A 22,263-nucleotide genomic window follows, 5' to 3' on the forward strand; every position below is an offset into this window, starting at 1 on the left:
GCCGCAACGTCCCCTACAGCCACTCCCTCCTGCGCTACATTCGGCGGCCGCAACGTCCCCTACAGCCACTCCCTCCTGCGCTACATTCGGCGGGCGCTATTGAAATTTGGGGAGCGCACTCTCGCGACTGCTGGCAGCCACGACTTCACCGGCGATGACTTCTTCCCTGACCTCGGCAACCTCTTCCTCAACGACATGGGCGACAACCTCAACGCCAACGGTGCTGCTCCCGTTGCATGATACGTCCATTTTGCATCATGCTTTTATGTCATTATTTATTGCATTATGGACTGTTATTACACGTTATATCTCATTACTTATGGCTATTCTCTCTTATTTTACAAGGTTTACCATGAAGGGGGGGGGGAATGCCGGCAGTTGGAATTCTGGCTGGAAAAGAAGCAAACATTGGAAACCTATTCTGCACAACCCCAAAAGTCCTGAAACTCCACGAAACAACTTTTTGGAATTAATAAGAATTTCTGAGCGAAAGAAATACACCACGGGGCCCACACCCTGTCCAGGAGACAGGGGGGTGCACCCCCCTATAGGGCGCGCCCCCTATCTCCTGGGCCCCCTAGTGGGCCTCAGGTGTCCATCTTGTGCTATATCATCGCTTTTACCCTGGAAAAAATCGTGGGCAAGCTTACGGGACGAAACTCCGCCGCCACGAGGCGGAACCTTGGCGGAACCAATCTAGGGCTCTGGCGGAGCTGTTCTGCCGGGGTCACTTCCCTCCGGGAGGGGGAAATCATCACCAACATCATCACCAACGATCCTCTCATCGGAGAGGGTCAATCTCCATCAACATCTTCCCCAGCACCATCTCCTATCAAAACCCTAGTTCATCTCTTGTATCCAATCTTATATCAAAACCACAAATTGGTACCTGTGGGCTGCTAGTAGTGTTGATTACTCCTTGTAGTTGATACTAATTGGTTTACTTGGTGGAAGATCATATGTTCAGATCCTTTATGCATATTATTATTCCTCTGATTATGAACATGAATATGCTTTGTGAGTAGTTATGTTTGTTCCTGAGGACATGGGTGAAGTCTTGCTATTAGTAGTCATGTGAACTTGGTATTCGTTCGATATTTTGATGAGATGTATGTTGTCTTTTCCTCTAGTGGTGTTATGTGAACGTCGACTACATGACACTTCACCATTATTTGGGCCTAGAGGAAGGCATGGGGAGGTAATAAGTAGATGATGGGTTGCTAGAGTGACAGAAGCTTAAACCCTAGTTTATGTGTTGCTTCGTTAGGGGCTGATATGGATCCATATGTTTAATGCTGTGGTTAGGTTTACCTTAATACTTCTTTTGTAGTTGCGGATGCTTACAATAGGGGTTAATCATAAGTGGGATGCTTGTCCAAGTAAGGGCAGTACCCAAGTACCGGTCCACCCACATATCAAATTATCAAAGTACCGAACGCGAATCATATGAAGGTGATGAAAGCTAGCTTGACGATAATTCCCATGTGTCCTCGGGAGCTCCTTTCTCATTATTAGAAATTATCTAGGCTTATCCTTTGCTACATAAAGGATTGGGCCACCTTGCTGCACTTTACTTATTTTATTTACTTGCTACTCATTACTATTTATCTTATCACAAAACTATCTATCACCTATAATTTCAGTGCTTGCAGAGAAAACCTTACTGAAAACCGCTTATAATTTCCTTCTGCTCCTCGATGGGTTCGACACTCTTACTTATCGAAAGGACTACGATTGATCCCATACACTTGTGGGTCATACAGACTCTTTTCTGGCGCCGTTGCCGGGGAGTGTAGCGCTTTTGGTGAGTGGAACTTGGTAAGGAAACATTTATATAGTGTGCTGAAATTTTCTGTTACTTATCACTATTGAAACTAATCCTTTGAGGGGCTTGTTTGGGGTATCTTCACCCAACCAGAAGAGCAAAGAGTTGCTCCTCAACCTACTGAACTTTATTAAAATATTTATTTTGAGATCCCTTCGGGTATGATAGAGAAATTGCTAGCTAATCCATTTGCAGGAGATGGAACATTGCATCCCGATTTACACCTTATCTTTGTGGATGAAGTTTGTGGATTATTTAAGCTTGCAGGTATTCCCGATGATGTTGTCAAAAGGAAGGTCTTCCCTTTATCTTTGAAGGGAGATGCATTGACATGGTATAGGCTATGTGATGATACGAGATCTTGGAATTATAAGCAATTGAAGCTGGAATTTCACCAGAAGTTGTATCCTATGCATCTTGTTCATCGTGATCATAATTACATATATAATTTCTGGCCTCGCGAAGGAGAAAACATCGATCAAGCTTGGGGGAGGCTTAAGTCAATGTTATATTCATGCCCTAATCATGAGCTCTCTCGGGAAATGATTATTCAGAACTTTTATGCTCGGTTTTCTCTTGATAATCGCAACCTGCTCGATACTTCCTGTGCTGGTTCTTATATGCTAAAGACTATTGATTTCAAATGGGACTTATTGGAAAGAATTAAACGAAACTCTGAAGATTGGGGTTCCGACGATGGTAAGGAGTCAGGTATGACACCTAAGTTCGATTGTGTTAAATCTTTTATGGATACCGATGTTTTTCATGGATTTAGCGCTAAATATGGACTTGACTCTGAGATAGTAGCTACTTTTTGTGAATCTTTTGCTACTCATGTTGATCTCCCTAAAGAGAAGTGGTTTAAATATAATCCTCCTGTTGAAGTGAAAGTAGTTGCACCTATTACAGTCGAAGAAAAGACTATTACCTATAGTGATCCTATTGTTCCTACTGCTTATGTTGAAAAACCTCCTTTCCTTGTTAGGATCAAGGATCATGCTAAACCTTTGACTGTTGTTCGTAAGAGTAATACTAGGACTTATACACCTCCTGAGCAAATTAATATTGAACCTAGTATTTCTATGGTTAAAGATCTCTTGGACGAGGATTTAGATGGGCATGTTATTTATTTCTGTGGTGAGACTACTAATATTGCTAGGCCAGACACTAAGACACGTAGACCTGTCATAGGCATGCCTGTTATTTCTGTTAAAATAGGAGATCATTGTTATCATGGCTTATGTGATATGGGTGCTAGTGCTAGTGCAATACCTTATTCCTTATATCAAGAAATTATGCATGACATTGCACCCATTGAGTTAGAAGACATTGATGTCACTATTAAGCTTGCTAATAGGGATACCATTAAACCCTTTGGGATTGTTAGAGATGTTGAAGTTTTGTGTGGGAAGTTTAAATACCTTGCTAATTTCCTTGTTCTTGGTTCCCCACAAGATGATTTTTGTCCCATTATTTTTGGCAGACCCTTCTTGAATACAATTAGTGCTAAGATTAATTGTGAAAAGAATATTGTCGCTGTTGGCATAGATGGTATGTCTCATGAGTTTAATTTTGCTAAGTTTAGTAGACAACCTCGTGAAAGGGAACCACCTAGTAAGGATGAAATTATTGGTCTTGCTTCCGTTGCTGTTCCTCCAACTGATCCGTTAGAACAATACTTGCTAGACCATGAAAACGATATGTTTATGAAGGAAAGAGAGGAAATAGATGAAGTGTTCCTTAAACAGGAACCTATGCTGAAACATAACCTTCCCATTGAAATTCTTGGGGATCCCCCTCCACCCAAGGGTGATCCCGTGTTTGAACTCAAACCTTTACCTGACAACCTTAAGTATGCTTATCTTGATGAAAAAGAAATATATCCTGTTATTATTAATGCTAACCTTTCAGAGAAAGAAGAAGAAAGATTATTGAAAACTCTGAAGAAGCACCGAGCAGCTATTGGGTAAACTCTGGATGATCTTAAGGGCGTTAGTCCCACGTTATGTCAACACAAAATTTCATTGGAGGACGATGCCAAACCAGTTAGAGATCCTCAAAGACGATTAAATCCCAAGATGAAGGAAGTGGTAAGAAAGGAGATACTAAAGCTCCTTGAGGTAGGTATTATTTATCCCGTTGCTGATAGTGAATGGGTAAGCCCTGTCCATTGTGTTCCTAAAAAGGGAGGTATTACTGTTGTTCCTAATGATAAAGATGAATTGATCCCGCAAAGAATTATTATAGGTTATAGGATGGTAATTGATTTTCGTAAGTTAAATAAAGCCACTAATAAAGATCATTACCCCTTACCTTTTATTGATCAAATGCTAGAAAGACTATCCAAACACACACATTTCTGCTTTCTAGATGGTTATTCTAGTTTCTCTCAGATACCTGTGTCAGCGAAGGATCAATCTAAAACTACTTTTACTTGCCCTTTTGGTACTTTTGCTTAGATACGTATGACTTTTGGTTTATGTAATGCACCTGCTACCTTTCAAAGATGTACGATAGCTATATTCTCTGATTTTTGTGAAAAGATTTGTGAGGTATTCATGGATAACTTTTCTGTCTATGGATCCTCATTTGATGATTGTTTGAGCAACCTTGATCGAGTTTTGCAGAGATGCAAAGACACTAGTCTCATCCTTAATTGGGAAAAGTGTCACTTTATGGTTAATGAAGGCATTGTCTTGGGGCACAAGATCTCCGAGAGAGGTATTGAAGTTGATAAAGCCAGAGTTGATGCTACTGAAAAGATGCCATGTCCCAAGGACATAAAAGGTATAAGAAGTTTCCTTGGTCATGCCGGTTTTTATAGGAGGTTCATTAAGGACTTTTCTAAAATCTCTAGGCCTCTGACTAATTTATTGCAAAAAGATATTCCTTTTGTCTTTGATGATGATTGTGTAGAAGCATTTGAAACACTTAAGAAAGCTTTGATCATTGCACCTGTTGTACAACCACCTGATTGGAATTTACCTTTTGAAATTATGTGCGATGCTAGTGATTATGCTGTAGGTGCTGTTCTAGGGCAAAGAGTCGATAAGAAATCAAATGTTATCCAGTATGCTAGTAAGACTCTTGATGCTGCCCAGAGAAATTATGCTACTACTGAAAAAGAGTTCTTAGCAGTTGTGTTTGCATGTGATAAGTTTAGACCTTATATTGTTGATTCCAAAGTTACTATTCACACTAATCATGCTGCTATTAAATATCTTATGGAAAAGAAAGATGCTAAGCCTAGACTCATTAGATGGGTTCTCTTGCTCCAAGAATTTGATTTGCATATTATTGATAGAAAGGGAGCTGAGAACCCCGTTGCAGATAACTTGTCTAGGTTAGAGAATGTTCTTGATGACCCACTGCCTATTAATGATAGCTTTCCTGATGAACAATTAGCGGTCGTCAATGCTTCTCGTACTGCTCCTTGGTATGCTGATTATGCTAATTACATTGTTGCTAAATTTATACTGCCTAGTTTCACATACCAGCAAAATAAAAAGTTCTTTTACGATTTAAGACATTACTTCTGGGATGACCCACACTGTTGGGGATATAACTACTGAGTATAAACCGCCCCAGGAGGGGGCCGGTTCACACTCAACCGTATTGAAGCCCACGAAGACCCGGAAGGTGGCGCTTTACTATGAAGTTTAGAGGCCCAGAGCCCAAAGGCGGATTAGGGCCCATAGTGGTAAACCGCCATAGTCATATAGCTTGTATTGTAAGATAAGGAAAGGAGAGACCGAGCCGAACACTTGTATGAGTCGGCCTCGGGACTCTATAAACCGGCTGGGCGTCAACCCGTGGATATAAGGGGATGACCCGACGGCGGTTCAGGGACAAGAAACAACAACTCGAGAGCCAGGCATAGCGTGTTTTGCTCCCTGGTTATCGAGATCCCAATAATCCCATCACAACTAGACGTAGGCTTTTACCTTCCTCGAAGGGGCCGAACTAGTATAAAACTCCCGTGTCCCTTGTCCGGTTTAACCCCTTCAAGCTAACCTATTGCGATGGCTCCACGACTAAGTCCTTTCACAAGGACATCTGATGTGATAACTCCACGACAGTTGGCGCCCACCGTGGGGCGATCGCACGATGGTGTCGAGTTCTTGAAGGGCTGCTCTGAAGGGCTTAAGGGGTACATGATCGGCCGGATGACCAAAAGTCGTCGCGACAAGTTCTACATCGACGACAAAGGATGGTGCCTCGAAGCCGGCTCAATCGAGTACGGGTACTGGGTTCCCTTCGGCGGAATTCATGTCTTCATCGGCAAGATCGGCGAACCGGGCCCTGAGCCGGACACCTGCACCGACCTCGTCGAGACGGCTCAGCGTGCGAGTCCAGCCCGGGTTACGCCCGCCGTGAAGCGTGCGTTCGTAGGATGTGTCCATGGGACCGGGTCTGAACCGGTGTCTGAGGACGAGACGGCGGTATACTCCGATGGCGAATCATCCACTGGTGAAACTGAGTCCTTGTACCAGATTCATGACGGCATGCCTAAGGGGTACTCCGATGGCAACAGTATTCCGGATCTCCCTGAAGCACCAAGCCGGGTTGCTATTTACATGGCCGGCACACAGCCCGTTTTGCAGTCTTCATCTACCGCGGCAATAGATACCGGATCAGCGGCCGGGGCAGGTACTTCGGCGCGCCGGCCGGCGCAGGTTCTCGCCGGTTTAATGGATGCTTGGGAGGTCTTGTTAACTGCAACAGTTACCCCAGAAACACGAAATCAGCATGATGCAGAGGTTGCAAGACTGAAAGAGAAAATTGCGCAGGCTAAGGAGGACTTGGTGGCTGAGGACAATAGGATGGCCGAGGAACAGGCCGCTTTGAATGCTCAATCACAGCAGATACAAGCACAGAATTACCGACTCATGTTAGATCGGACTACGTCAGAGGATGTGATGCAAAGGAAATATCGGTCATGATTGCCGCCGGTTTACGAAGGGGTAAATCTCTTTCAGACACCAGGCGCTGGGCCGAGCAATCCGGCGGCCGCAAACCGAGCCGAGGCGCCTAGGATCACCCCGGATCAGCCACAAGCAATGGAGTTGCCCCGACAGACGGTTAATCCGCCACAGTATATGCCTACGCCGCCGGCTCACTTTTCAAGCCCCCTGGATAACATGATTGCTGCGGCCTCACGCCTGGCCGCCATCCCGATGGAAGGAGATTCAATAGAGGCAGTTGAGACAAGGCGAGCATGAGACCTTCTTCAAACCGCCGTAATGCAGCAGCAGGCTTATTCATACAGCCGGGATAGAATTCATTCAACTCCTCGTCCGAGCCCAAGCTATAGCAGGCGGATGGACGAACCGAAAGTATCTAGCAGCGCGCGGCGTCGCAATGCTCAGGAAGTAGTGGATCATGGCAGGGCACGAGGGGATGGTGTTTTGGGTCATCATCAACCCACCCCGGTTCAGCCAGCAGTATCGGTTGACAGAGGCACCGGGCTTGCTTTCAGTTCCTGGGGAGTGCCGTGCCTCATTCCGGCCCTCCGTAACGTGCGTCTGCCCAAGGATTTCAAGGGTCCGCGCAAGGTGCCCAATTACACGGCGGATCAGCCGCCTGAGGCATGGTTCGAGACTTACGAGATGGCAATGGAGATGCTGGATGTAGATGAGGCAGCTTGTGCAAAATACTTCACGATGATGTTGGAAGGAACCGCCCGTACCTGGTTGAAGAATCTGCCGGCTAACTCCATCGAGTCATGGGATCAGTTGAAGGCCTGGTTTATAGCCAATTTTAAAGATACGTGCAAACAACCCATGTCCATTGTAGATCTAGATGCTTGTGTTCAGGGCGAGAACGAGTCCACAACTCGTTGGGTGCGCCGGGTCTTAGAAGTTTTGCACTCAGCCGACCGAATTAACGCTGGCAAAGCGATTATCACGCTGGAGCGTAATTGCCGGTTTAAGTCACTAAAGGAGAAGTTGGGACGAATCAAACATCACTGCAATGACCTGGGAACCCTCATGGCAGCCTTGGTAAAATATGCCGATTCTGATAATACCAAGGATCCCGATTCTGATAATGAGAAACCGGAGAAGGGAAAGAGGAATGGCAGTGTGAAGGGACAGCAGCACAACCAGTGAGGCCATGGGAATAATGGTAAGCGTAAACCGGATTCAGATTTTGTGGCTAATGCTAATGTGCAGCGTCGTAAAGATAAACTGCCCCAGCGTGGTGGATCGATGAATCTGGAGCGCTTGTTGAATCAGCCCTGTCCAAAGCATGGAACCAAGGAAGCCCCCGCAACTCATCTCTGGAAGGATTGCAATATTATGAGGCAATTCAAAAACTCTTATCTCTTCCGATATGATCACGGCCCGTCGGGCGGTTCAGGTCCAGGTTTTCATGGTGGCGGCGGTTCAGGCTCTGGATTTCAAAACAATCAGAATAACCAGAACAACCAAAGCGGTAATAACCACCAGGGCAATCAAGGGAATCAACAGCAGTCAGGTTACCAGAGTAACCCGAAGCAGCTGAATGGTGGACAATATCATGTATTCACCACTAGTCTGTGCAAGCGAGATCTGAAGCTGCATAAGAGGGCTGTTAATGCGGTTGAACCGGCAGTTCCACGCTATCTGCGCTGGTCGGAACAACCTATCGTGTGGAGTAGGGAGGATCATCCGCCCCGGGTTGACAATCCGGGTCAGCTAGCTCTGGTGGTGGCACCTCAGGTGGGAGGTTACAAGTTCACCAAAGTACTTATGGATGGAGGAAGCAGTATTAACACTCTGTATTATGAGACATTCCGTCGCATGGGGCTGACTGATAAGAATCTTAAACCGTCCAATACGGTTTTTCATGGTGTAGTACCAGGAAAGTCGGCGTATCCAGTGGGCAAGATTGCTTTGGAAGTTGTGTTTGGAGATGAGCATGATTCCCGGTCTGAGACATTGACTTTCGAGGTGGTGAGAATCCAGAGCCCGTATCACGCACTGTTTGGGCGACCGGCTTATGCAAAATTTATGGCAAGGCCATGTTATATTTACTTGCAGCTCGAGATGCCGGGTCACAAAGGAACCATCACAGTTCATGGAAGTCGGGAAATCGCTTTGGATTGCGAAGAGAGTGATGCGGCTTACGCTGAGTCGGTTTGTGCTATAGAGGAGTTAAAATGTTACAAGGAAAATGTTGATCCGGCAGATATGACCCCTCTAAAGAAGCCCACCACTGAGCACGACCCAACCCTGCACTTCAAACCGGCGGATGAGACGAAGCTTGTTGACTTTGTCCCTGGCGATTCGTCCAAACAATTCAGCATCAGCACTAATCTGGATCCGAAATAGGAAAGCGCGCTCATCGAGTTCATCCGTGAGAACCGGGACATCTTTGCATGGAAGCCTTCTGACATGCCAGGTGTGCCGAGGGAACTCGCTGAGCACACCCTTAACATTGATCCGAAGTTTAAACCAGTTAAGCAATTCCTTCGTCACTTTAATGAAGAGAGACGCAAGGCAATTGGGGAGGAGGTAGCCCGGCTGTTGGCGGCTGGGTTTATCGTTGAAGTTTTTCATCCTGAATGGTTGGCTAATCCGGTGCTGGTTCTTAAGAAAAACAGGACTTGGCGCATGTGTGTGGATTACACGGACTTAAATAAGGCTTGCCCAGCTGATCCTTTTGCTCTCCCGCGTATTGATCAAATCATTGATGCGACGGCGGGTTGTGAGCGCCTGAGTTTTTTGGATGCTTACTCAGGATACCATCAGATCAAAATGGCAGTTAAGGACCAGGAGAAAACAGCTTTCATCACTCCCTTTGGAGCCTTCTGCTATGTTTCTATGCCCTTTGGGCTCAAGAGTGCTCAAGCAACCTATCAGCATTGTGTGCAAAATTGTCTTCAACGCAGATTGGGCGTAAAGTTCATGCCTATGTGGATGACATTGTGGTGAAATCCAGGAAAAAGGAGACATTGATAGCTGATCTCAAAGAGACGTTTGACAACCTCCGGGTTTACAAAATGATGCTTAATCCGGATAAGTGTGTCTTTGGTGTTCCGGCAGGCAAGCTGCTCGGTTTATGTACATATTTTGACGATGTATATATTATCATCAATAATAAATCAGCATCCTTGCTTCAAAGCGGGGCCTCTGCTGTTTTCTTCTCAAACATTCTTTGAGTTACATGAGGGCTTCAGCTGACCAAGCGAAGTATTATCCCTTGAACCGGCTATCATGCCACAGAGCTTGGGAGCTTCACACCCAAAGGGCCAAAGAGAGTTTCGATGCTATGCACAACTCAAACATAGGCACCTAATGAGCACCGCTCATCACGTTACTTGGGGGCTCCTTGGTCCAATACCAAGAAGTCTGAATGGACCCTTGTAGCTGGGTATCGACCCACGGCTTGGAAGCCTGGTATATTTACCTAAAACCCCGGGTTAACCTGCCTTCATCAAGTAACACACTCCTATCCAGGTCATCCTGGCACGGCCCTCCGAACGTTTGACAGTTACTCTCCTTGAGACCCTGAACTTGTCAAAGTTAAAACGGTGATTGGCTAGTTGGAGGTCTATCCTAAATGGCTTTGTTAAATGGTTCAACTCAGTGGCCTGGCAGCCCACAAAAAGCCTCGCATTTGGGCCTGGCAGCCCCCCAAAAGCCTCGACTACACGGTTTCCATTTGAACTTTGGCTGAATTTTAAACCGATTTTTTGGCTTGTTCAACCATCTTCTAAGACCGGCATTTCTTAAACCGGCTTGGTTTGCAATTTTACGTTGACAGACCTTTATTTTAAACCGGAGTTTTCTTAAACCGGCTTGGCATTGATTTCCTGTCAACGGCCCGGATCGTCTGGCGTGAATCATCACCCGGCGGGATTTAATCTACGACCTCAGAAAATGATGGAGATACAAATACTTCAGATTTGGGTTTTCCACCCTTATCGCAATTCAAGCTGGCTCGTCAACTAGCCAGGGATCTTGTACTACCGGTATGTATAATTTCATATTATTATGATTTGATTATCAATCCGGCATATTTTGGGCATTATGACCCATCCGGCGGTAAACCGCCAGGACCCTTTGTCTTTATATGCATACAGGAAATGCATATTATGATACTTGGAACAAAAATTGATATTGATATGGCGGATCAACGCAAAATATCTCTTGCACGCCGGCAGCAGATCAGCATAAGTTTCTTGCTATCCTATTACACGGCACTCCAAGGCCCAAAATATGGAAATATTCATTGATTGTTCCTGATGTACCAACCGCCTGGACGGATTAAGCTTCGTCACCGGGTTGACGTGAGGTAGATGGATCATCTGGCGTCGGTTCAACCTCCTCTTCATCCACTGACTGGAAGTCATTGGTGGTCCATTCAATCCGGGTTAAGGCCTGAAAGACAGCCTCTTCACTTATAAGCTCAGCCGGATCAACGTCAGGAGCGTAAGTATGCTTACGGATTGGTGGAATGAGGCTCTGCACTTCAGGAATCACAGCTTCAACCCGTTTGTTGTCTGCATCATAGAACGATCGGTGAACCGTCAGGTTCGCCTCTTTGGCTAGTTGACTCGCCAAAGGACGCATCTCCCTTGTTACCCGTTTCAGGGCGTCATTGTCAAATTCTTTGCCATTTTCTTGGGCACTGGGAAGCCTTTGGATATATCAGTCGGGTCAAGGTCCGCTATCCATGCCTTGGCCCGAGTCAGCGCCAGTAAAGCGCCGGCCCGAGCAGCGGATCGCTTTAGCTCTTCTATTTGTGCTGGCGTCATTGAAAGACGGTCCAGTGTGTCTTTGATAAGTGTTGGTGCCACATTATCATATGACGTTGCGCATATAACCCGTTGAGCGCCGGTATACAGCTGCTCAATCAGTGTGTATGCCGCTTTAAGCTTCTTCCGCATGTTAGAACCCAGGTGAGCGATGCGATTTCCTATATCGGTTCAAGAAATACATGTTAAATCGATGAAATTTCAAAGGGATACAACTTTTGGCAACCACTACTTACCAAATATGGCAGAGGCCATGGCATTGATTTGGCGCTTCAGTCCAGATAATTCTTCTGCCACCGGTTTAAGAGCCGATTCAGCAGTCTCTGTCTGTTTCACTAGTCCGGCCTTCTCGCTGTCCCAGTTGGCCTACTCAGATTTAAACCATTCTTTAAGTTGCTCCATGGTGGTCAAAGCGGTTCTCAGCTCATCCTTGGCCTTGGTGGTTTCTGCTTGTTGGGTCTCAAGGTTTGCTCGAAGATCAGCAATTTGTGAGGTTTGTTGATTTATTTCACTCTGCAACAGTAAGAGAGCATGTTAATATCTTTCTTCAAAGTCCTAAGCATATAACCAGTTATACACTCAGCACTTGGGGGCTAATGCGGATCGTTTTTATGCGGATACTTCAAGTCCCAAGGATTAATACAAGTCCCAAGAATATAAAGTACCGGTCTGACTTTCTCAAGACAAACCGGCCCTTGGGGGCTACAATGCAATGAAGGTGCAGAAATTCTAAAGTACAATGTTTACCTCATAGCGTTCCTACATTAGATTTACTAAACCGGCTTCATAATCATGGTTTGTATACAGCCGGTTCAGAAAGCCGGAATGAAGGTCTTGAGCAGAGAGATCGGTATAAGCAGACAAATCAGTCTTACCCTTCCCTTTGTTCACGGCAGCAAATTCATCTTTAGCAGTATGCTTTGACAGAGCAACCGGATTACCAGGGGCGGTGTATCCAGTGCCTGTAACAACAACATCATCATCCTTGGCCGGGCTGGAAGAGTCAAGGTTCTGAACAGGGCTTGGCGGTTTGTTAGCTGGACTTGGCGGATCAGCAATTGAGTCCCGTTGTTCCATTGCCGGGCTCGGGGGAGCAAGAGGATTTAAAGTATCAGCCTCTATAGTCGGTTCAGCTTCTGGTGGGTTAGCATTACCATCTTGATTCGGCCCAGCAGAGCTGTCCATGGCAACTTCCGGGTTTTCGTTATGATGCTCGGGTGTCTTTTCCGGATCAACTTCAACAGTAGGGTCGCTGGTCTTGGCCTTCTTGCTTAATCGAGCTTTGGCGCTATAACACCAAAGGTTAGAGTATGACAAACCGACAAAATAAAGTTATAAATTAGGTAACACTTACCCGGCAACTACTTTGAGAGGAGGCAATTGGGTGGTCGATGAACCGCCAGACGAGCTAGAAGAAGCCTGGTAATTCGGGTCAGATGGATTGAGAGGGCATCGGAAGAAACCTTTAAAAGGGTATTGTTTTTCAGGAAAACAAATCACCTCTGGACGGCATTTTCGGGGGGGCGTATCAGCTAAACCGGACGAGGTGATCTGTTGACCACTATGCCGGGTTGTGCGACATTCTTCTGCTTGCCGTTTCTTCAAAGAAAATTTTGGATCCAAATGAGCAAGGGGGTGAGATTGTTTTACTTTCCGAACTGTACGGCGAGTTCTTTGAACCGGCACAGGGTCCGAGTCGGAAGAAAGAAGAATTACCTCAACATGATCTGCATGGCTGGCTTCAGCATCATCCTGAAGATGATCATTGTCAATAAGATGTATAAAAAAGGAGCCAAGTGAGTCAAGTTCTACCTCAGCATCTGATTCTTCTTCCTCCGGCGGTTCAGAAGAATCGGCAGCTTTCTTCTTTCTGGCCTTCTTGGTGACCTTGGTTTTTACACGAGGAGCACGGACCGGTTTATTACGTTTCCAGAAAGAGCTGTTGGCCTGAAATTAAGGCAAGGAAAGGTTAGTAAACGGTCGATGAGGAAATCAGTAAAGTATGTACATGAACTTACCGCTGGCGGTTTATTGGAGATGCAAAACGGAGCCAAACCGGTTTGGCTGCATGCAGTGACCGGTTCATCAAGCATCCTTTTTACACATTCAGTGATTTCAAGCTCGGTCATTATTACTTCATGATGCCGTTGAGGATCTTTTACACTTCCGGTATACTCATGCATCAATCCGGGCCGGCGGCTCAAAGGTAGAATGCCCCATGAAACCCAGCAGCGGACAAGATCAATGCCGGTTAAACCGTTGGCCATCAGAGCCCGGAGCTTGGCGAGTTGAGGAGCGAAATTCTTCCGTTCTGCGGCGGTTAGACGCGGGGCATTGGGTGGCCGTTGCTAAGCTGGTGAGGGCGGTAGCCCGGCAAGGGATTTTCTCCATCAGGAGCAGTATTCCGGCAGTAAAACCAGGTCTGGTTCCAATCTTTAGGATGGCTATGATGTTTGGCATGAGGGAAATCAACTTCTTTCCTCTTTTGAATTGATACGCCACCAAGCTCTGTGTTGGGGCCATCTGAGATTTCTGTGCGGCGGTTCAGATGAAAAAAATCCCGGAACAGCTCCATGGTTGGTTCTTCTTGAAGGTAAACTTCGCAGAATACTTGAAAGTTGCATATGTTTGATACAGAGTTCGGGCCAATATCTTGCGGATGGAGTTGGAAGCTGGCAAGGACATCCCGGAATTTTTTTGATCCGGGCGGACTAAATCCCCGGTCTAAATGTTGCATAAAAACAATCACCTCTCCCTCTTGAGGTTCAGATGGACATTCCGATTCCGGAACTCGCCAGTGGAGAATGTTCTTTGAAGCTAAAGCGCCAGTGATGACGTAACCATTGATCTGTGTCTCGGTGATCCGGGATGGAACCCAATTGCAACCAGAAAATTGCTTCGACATTCCGGAATGAGGAACTGAAAATAAAAAGTGCCGGTTTAAGGCGTCTAATTCAGTGTTAAACTGGAGAAGGGTACTGTGCGAGTTCAGTTGGCGGTTTAAGAGAGGGCTAATGTTATATGGCGGATTGATTTTTAAGGAGTTAAACCGCCTATAGGCAGGATGGCCAGAATTTCAAATTTCTGCTAAGTGTTACAAAAACAGGTTTCACAATATGGCAGTATAATTTTGGATCTACCATGGATAATCTAAGAAAATATTCCCGAGCCCTACAATGGCGCTAAAGAGGAACAAAGACGAACCAGACGGAGTCTATTCAGAAACAGTAAGATACTACGGTATGGTGAACTAACAACATGGATCTAGCCGCAGTTCAAAACTATCAGGCACACATATGTATATTCAATAGGAAGACCAGAAGGAGGAACACAAAAGAACTTATGAACGGCGATGAACATGGATGAACTTGAAACCCTAATGGAGATCTAGGGTTACAGGGAAGCGAACTTACCAGGGTCACACGGCGGCGGAAGAGCGCGGCAGGGTCTCTGGAACGAACAGGGTGATGCAGCGGCCTTGGTCGGTGCAGATTCGAAGATCGACGGCGGCGGCGGCGCTGGGGTTTCTTCCGGTTGCGAGGAAGAAGAAGAGAAGAAAGGGGAGAAAATGAAAGTACCCATCGGGTGTATTTATAACAAGGCAGGGAAATAAGTGACAGGCGTGAGAATCGAGGAGTCCAAAGCGGCAAGTGGCGCGGCTGTCGCCTCGATTTCCGGGATGACATTAAATAAAGGGAATCTTTTTATTTTATTTTTTTACAGAAATGACGTCATGATAACCCGTTGCTGTATCCAGAGGATGACGTCACGGCGGTTTAACAAAGTTTATAAAAGAAGGCATCATGGCGGTTTGCGAGAAATGAAGGAAGGCGTTCACATGATTCTGCTAAGTATCAAAGATTAACATGAACAGGTTCAAATCAATCTGGGGCCTAATGTTGGGGATATAACTACTGAGTATAAACCGCCCCAGGAGGGGGCCGGTTCACACTCAACCATATTGAAGCCCACGAAGACCCGGAAGGTGGCGCTTTACTATGAAGTTTAGAGGCCCAGAGCCCAAAGGCGGATTAGGGCCCATAGTGGTAAACCGCCATAGTCATATAGCTTGTATTGTAAGATAAGGAAAGGAGAGACCGAGCCGAACACTTGTATGAGTCGGCCTCGGGACTCTATAAACCGGCTGGGCGTCAACTCGTGGATATAAGGGGATGACCCGACGGCGGTTCAGGGACAAGAAACAACAACTCGAGAGCCAGGCATAGCGTGTTTTGCTCCCTGGTTATCAAGATCCCAATAATCCCATCACAACTAGACGTAGGCTTTTACCTTCGTCGAAGGGGCCGAACTAGTATAAAACTCCCGTGTCCCTTGTCTGGTTTAACCCCTTCAAGCTAACCCGTTGCGATGGCTCCACGACTAAGTCCTTTCACAAGGACATCTGATGTGATAATTCCACGACACACACCTTTATAAAGAAGGAGTAGATGGTGTTATTAGACGTTGTGTGCCTGAGCATGAACAGGAACAGATCCTACGCAAGTGTCACTCTGAATCTTATGGCGGACACCCGCTGGAGATAGAACTGGACACAAGGTACTACAATCTGGTTTTTATTGGCCTACTCTCTTCAAAGATGCTCATAAGTTTGTCTTATCTTGTGATGAATGCCAAAGAGTAGGTAACATTAGTAGACGCCAAGAAATGCCTATGAATTATTCTCTTGTTATCGAACCGTTTGATGTTTGGGGCTTTGATTACATGGGACCTTTTCCTGCCTCTAATGGTTATACACATATTTTAGTTACTGTTGATTACGTTACTAAGTGGGTAGAAACTATTCCAACTAGTAGTGCTGATCATAACACTTCGATTAAAATGCTTAAAGAAGTTATTTTTCCGAGGTTTGGAGTCCCTAGATATCTTATGACTGATGGTGGTTCACATTTTATTCATGGTGCTTTCCGTAAGATGCTTGCTAAGTATGATGTCAATCATAGAATCGCATCTCCTTATCATCCGCAGTCTAGTGGTCAAGTAGAGTTGAGCAATAGAGAGCTCAAATTAATTTTGCAAAAGACTGTGAATAGATCTAGAAAGAATTGGTCCAAAAAACTTGATGATGCATTATGGGCCTATAGAACTGCATACAAAAATCCTATGGGTATGTCTCCATATAAGATGGTTTATGGAAAAGCGTGTCATTTGCCTCTTGAACTTGAACATAAGGCATATTGGGTTATTAAAGAGCTCAACTATGACTTCAAAATTGCCGGTGAGAAGAGGTTGTTTGATATTATCTCCCTTAATGAATGGAGAACTCAAGCCTATGAGAATGCCAAGCTATTCAAAGAAAAAGTCAAACGCTGGCATGATAAGAGGATACAAAAGCGTGAGTTTAACGTAGGAGACTATGTATTATTATTCAACTCTCGCTTAAGATTTTTTGCAGGAAAACTTCTCTCAAAATGGGAAGGTCCGTACGTTATCGAGGGGGTCTATCGTTCTGGTGCCATAAAAATCAACAACTTCGAAGGCACGAGTCCAAGGGTGGTAAACGGTCAAAGAATTAAACATTATATTTCAGGTAATCCTATCAATGTTGAGACTAATATTATTGAAACCGTAACCCTTGAGGAATATATAAGGGACACTTTCCAGAACGTCTCAGACTCCGAAAAGGTATAGGTATGTGGTACGGTAAGTAAACCGACTCCAAAACAACTCCAATGGCAATTTTTATCAGTTTTGGAATATTTAAGAATTTTAGGAAGAAAGAAGTAGTCCGAAAGGGACACGAGGCTCCCACGAGAGTGGAGGGTGCCCCCCTACTGGGCGCGCCCCCTATCTCGTGGGCACCTTGTGTGCTTCCCGGACTCTGTTTTCTTGCATGTTACGTATTTTGGTCGGTAAAAATTCATTATATATACTCCCGGAGGTTTTGACCACCGTATCACGCAAATATCCTCTGTTTTCGTTTCGAGTTGTTCCTGTTGCAGAATAAAGTAAGATGTCTTCTCAGGAGTCAATTGGGGAGAGTCGGGTGTCCCACCCAACACCAGGTCCCGGAGCAAATAGCGAGGCCTATCACTTTGGACCATCAATGGAGGATGAGATGGAGGCTGATTTGAAAAGGATAGATACCATGGAGGAGGATCAAGAAGTTACCTCTCGTCTCCGAGCAGAATTCACTATGGGGGAACTACCTAGCCTGGCTGTCCCTATTTCGGTCACTCCCTCCAACTCTAGATTTCTTTCTTATAAAAATATGAAAAAGAGGTTCACTTGTTCTCCAGAAGCTATACAACATCCTTGGGTAAAAGGAGCTCTGGCCGTTACGGGCAAGCTCCGTAAAGAAATCATGGACCTCAAACAACAAGTTAATAATCTCGGGGAGGAGAACTGTATCCTGAAGGGCATCATCGCCAAGAAAATCATAACACCAACCGTGAAGAAGGAGACTTAATCACATGGGTATGGGCACTCCCCTTGGCAACTGCCAAGCTTGGGGGAGGTGCCCTAGTATCGTATCACCATCACACTCCTATCTTTACCACTTTATTTAGTTCGATCCTTTTAGTAGTATCGTGATCTAGTAGATTGAAGTTTTGATATCAAGTAGTTCGAGTTCTGCTTTGTGATCTCTTTTTGTATTCGAGTCCGCGAGCTATCTATAATAATGATTAGTGTTGAGTCAAGGGTTTTGCCTTGTTGCTATGATCTTGAGAAAGTAAAAAGAATTAAAGAGTTCTTATTGATCTTATGCATAGTGATAACTTCACATATAGAAAGTATGAGGCATAAAAATTGTTGAGAGTTGATAAACGTAGTTTTGGTCATCGTTGCAATTAATAGGAGGTGATAAGGAAAGAGAGGTTCACATATAAATATATTATCATTGACACTCATTAAGTATGATTGTGAACACGTAATGGTTTATGTTTTCTCACATCTCAGTTAAAGTATATTGTCATTGACCTTCCAAACATGTTGAGATTGCCTTTCCCCCTCATGCTAGCCAAATTCCTAGCACCAAGTAGAGATACTACTTGTGCTTCCAATTACCCTTAAACCCAGTCTTGCCATGAGAGTCCACCATATCTACCTATGGATTGAGTAAGATCCTTCAAGTAAGTTGTCATCGGTGCAAGCAATAAAAATTGCCCTCTAAATATGCATGACTTAGTAGTGCGGAGAAAATAATCTTTATACGATCTTGTTATGGAAGTAATAAAAGCGACAGACTGCATAATAAAGGTCCATACACAAGTGGCAATATAAAGTGACGTTCTTTCATACTAAGATTTTGTGTATCCAACCCTAAAAGCGCATGACAACCTCTGCTTCCCTCTGCGAAGGGCCTATCTTTACTTTATGTTCTTACTTTATGTTTTTATTTTGAACTTGAGTCAAGGTGATCCTCACCTTTCCCTTTTTCATTTTATCCTTTGGCAAGCTCCTCGTGTTTGAAAGATCATGATACATATATCCAATTGGATTATCGTTAGCATGGGCTATTATTGTTGACATCACCTAAAGGTGAATACGTTGGGAGGCAACACAATAAGCCCCTATCTTTCTCAGTGTCCGGCTGAAACCCCATAACCACAAGTACTGCGTGAGTATTAGCAATTGTAGAAGACTACGAGATAGTTGAGTATGTGAGCTTGCTGAAAAGCCCTATTGTTGACTCTTTCTGATGTTATGATAAATTGAGATTGCTTCAATGACTGAGATTATAGTTTGTTAGTTCTCAATGAAGTTTTTGAACCATGCTTGATATTGTGAATTGATTGTCACTTGAGCATAAGAAATTATATGATGAAATCTATTTATGTGCTGTTATGAGAATGATCATGATGCCCTCATGTCCGTATTTTTATTTTTATCGACACCTCTATATCTAAACATGTGGACATATTTTTCGATTTCGACTTCCGCTTGAGGACAAGCGAGGTCTAAGCTTGGGGGAGTTGATACGTCCATTTTGCATCATGCTTTTATGTCATTATTTATTGCATTATGGATTGTTATTACACGTTATATCTCATTACTTATGGCTATTCTCTCTTATTTTACAATGTTTACCATGAAGGGGGGGAATGCCGGCAGCTGGAATTCTGGCTGGAAGAGAAGCAAACATTGGAAACCTATTCTGCACAACCCCAAAAGTCCTGAAACTCCATGAAACAACTTTTTGGAATTAATAAGAATTTCTGAGCGAAAGAAATACACCAGGGGGCCCACACCCTGTCCAGGAGACAGGGGGGCGCCCCCCTATAGGGCACCCCCTATCTCCTGGGCCCCCTGGTGGGCCTCTAGTGTCCATCTTCTGCCATATCATCGCTTTTACCCTGGAAAAAATCATGGGCAAGCTTACGAGACGAAACTCCGCTGCCACAAGGCGGAACCTTGGCAGAACCAATCTAGGGCTCTGGCGGAGCTGTTCTGTCGGGGACACTTCCCTCCGGGAGGGGGAAATCATCACCAACGTCATCACCAACGATCCTCTCATCGGGAGAGGGTTAATCTCCATCAACATCTTCACCAGCACCATCTCCTCTCAAAACCCTAGTTCATATCTTGTATCCAATCTTATATCAAAACCACAAATTGGTACCTGTGGGTTGCTAGTAGTGTTGATTACTCCTTGTAGTTGATACTAATTAGTTTACTTGGTGTAAGATCACATGTTCAGATCCTTTATGCATATTATTACTTTTCTGATTATGAACATGAATATGCTTTGCGAGTAGTTACGTTTGTTCCTGAGGACATGGGTGAAGTCTTGCTATTAGTAGTCATGTGAACTTGGTATTTGTTCGATATTTTAATGAGATGTATGTTGCCTTTTCCTCTAGTGGTGTTATGTGAACGTCGACTACATGACACTTCACCATTATTTGGGCCTAGAGGAAGGCATGGGGAGGTAATAAGTAGATGATGGGTTGCTAGAGTGACAGAAGCTTAAACCCTAGTTAATGCATTGCTTCGTTAGGGGCTGATATGGATCCATATGTTTAATGCTGTGGTTAGGTTTACCTTAATACTTCTTTTGTAGTTGCGAATGCTTGCAATAGGGGTTAATCATAAGTGGGATGCTTGTCCAAGTAAGAGCAGTACCCAAGTACTGGTCCACCCACATATCAAATTATCAAAGTACCGAACACGAATCATATCACTACAAAAAAAAGACACATCCGTGACATTTTGGGCCGAACGAATTTTTTTTCTGTCATACATATGACACTTCTATGACGATAATTGTGACAAAACCCAGTATCATGATAGATGTGGTGGGCTCCTACTTCTATGACAAAAAATCGTGACAAAAAATGGGCTTTTCGTCCTGGGCGGGCCGGAGACGCAGCTGCATGACATTCTTTGGGCCGTCCATGACGGAAAAAACCATGGTAGAAGCGAGGAGGAGGAAAATTTTGGGGAGTTGCCGGTTACGGTGGGAGGTTGGGGGCCGAGCGATGCGCATTTCTCTCATACATGTGCGAGGCGTTGGCTCTAACTAAACCCGAGCGAGGCGTTGGGCTCTAACTGAACCCGAGCGATCGATCGATGGCTGTTAACTGAACCCGATGGAGCGATTCCTTCGCTACTGCAGCTAACTGAAGCCGATCGATTGGATGAATAGTGAGTGTTGCGGGGGGGGGGGGGTTGGATGAACAGTGAGAGGTGGCGTTGCCTCTGGATGAACAGGACCCCATGGTGTGGAGGGCTGGATGACAGTAGACGGTGGAGGGGTGACCATGGAGGGGTGGTTGAACAAGACCCCGTGGTGTGGAGGGCTGGATGAACAGTAGACGGTGGAGGGCTTGATGAACAGTAGACGGTGGAGGGGTGGTTAAACAGTAGCCGGTGGAGTAGCGCGCAGTGGAGGCTGGATGAACAGGAGCCCGTGGTGGCTGGAGGAGGTCGACGGTAGCCTGTGGAGGCTAGAGGAGGTCCACGGTGGAGATGAACAATATCCCGTGGAGTCCCGTTTTGCGGTACGCCACACCCCTCCCGATGAACAGGACCCCCGTTTCAACCGTAGGAGGTCCGTTTCGTCCGTTTTGTGGTACGCCACACCCCTCCCGATCAACAGGACCCCCGTTTCGACCGTAGGAGGTCTGTTTCCTCCGTTTTGCGGTATGCCACACCCCTCCCGATCAACAGGACCCCCGTTTCAACCGTAGGTTCGTTTCCTCTGTTTTGTGGTACGCCACACCCCTCCCGATCAAGAGGACCCCCGTTTCGACCGTAGGAGGTCCGTTTCCTCCATTTTGCGGTATGCCAGGCCCCTCCCGATCAACAGGATCCTGTTTCGAACGTGGCCGGTCGAACACAAGGCCGTTTCCTCTGTTGTGTGATACGCCATACCTCGTTTCCATCGCCTGTTCTGTCCAAGCCCTTCTTATGAACACGACCACGCATTCCGTTCTGACCCAGCCGGTTGGCTCCCCATGAACACGACGACGACGCTGTTTCTCCGTTCCGACCCAGCCATGTATGTATGCGCGAGTAGGCGTTCGAGACCCTACCCGTATGTACGTACGTGGACGTATTTTCTTTCTTGCACCCTCGCCGCTGTACGTACGTGTACATGCTACGTGCGTGCCTCTACTATGACACGTGTGCACCTCTACTACGACACGTGCACGCCTCTACATCGACTAGTATGTACGTACACGTTCGCGACCAGAATGACAACGCTACATACGCTTCGACCAGGTGGGTCCCG

This window comes from Triticum aestivum, chromosome 5B, assembly GCF_018294505.1.
Source record: "Triticum aestivum cultivar Chinese Spring chromosome 5B, IWGSC CS RefSeq v2.1, whole genome shotgun sequence".
NCBI classification, from domain to species: Eukaryota; Viridiplantae; Streptophyta; class Magnoliopsida; order Poales; family Poaceae; genus Triticum; species Triticum aestivum.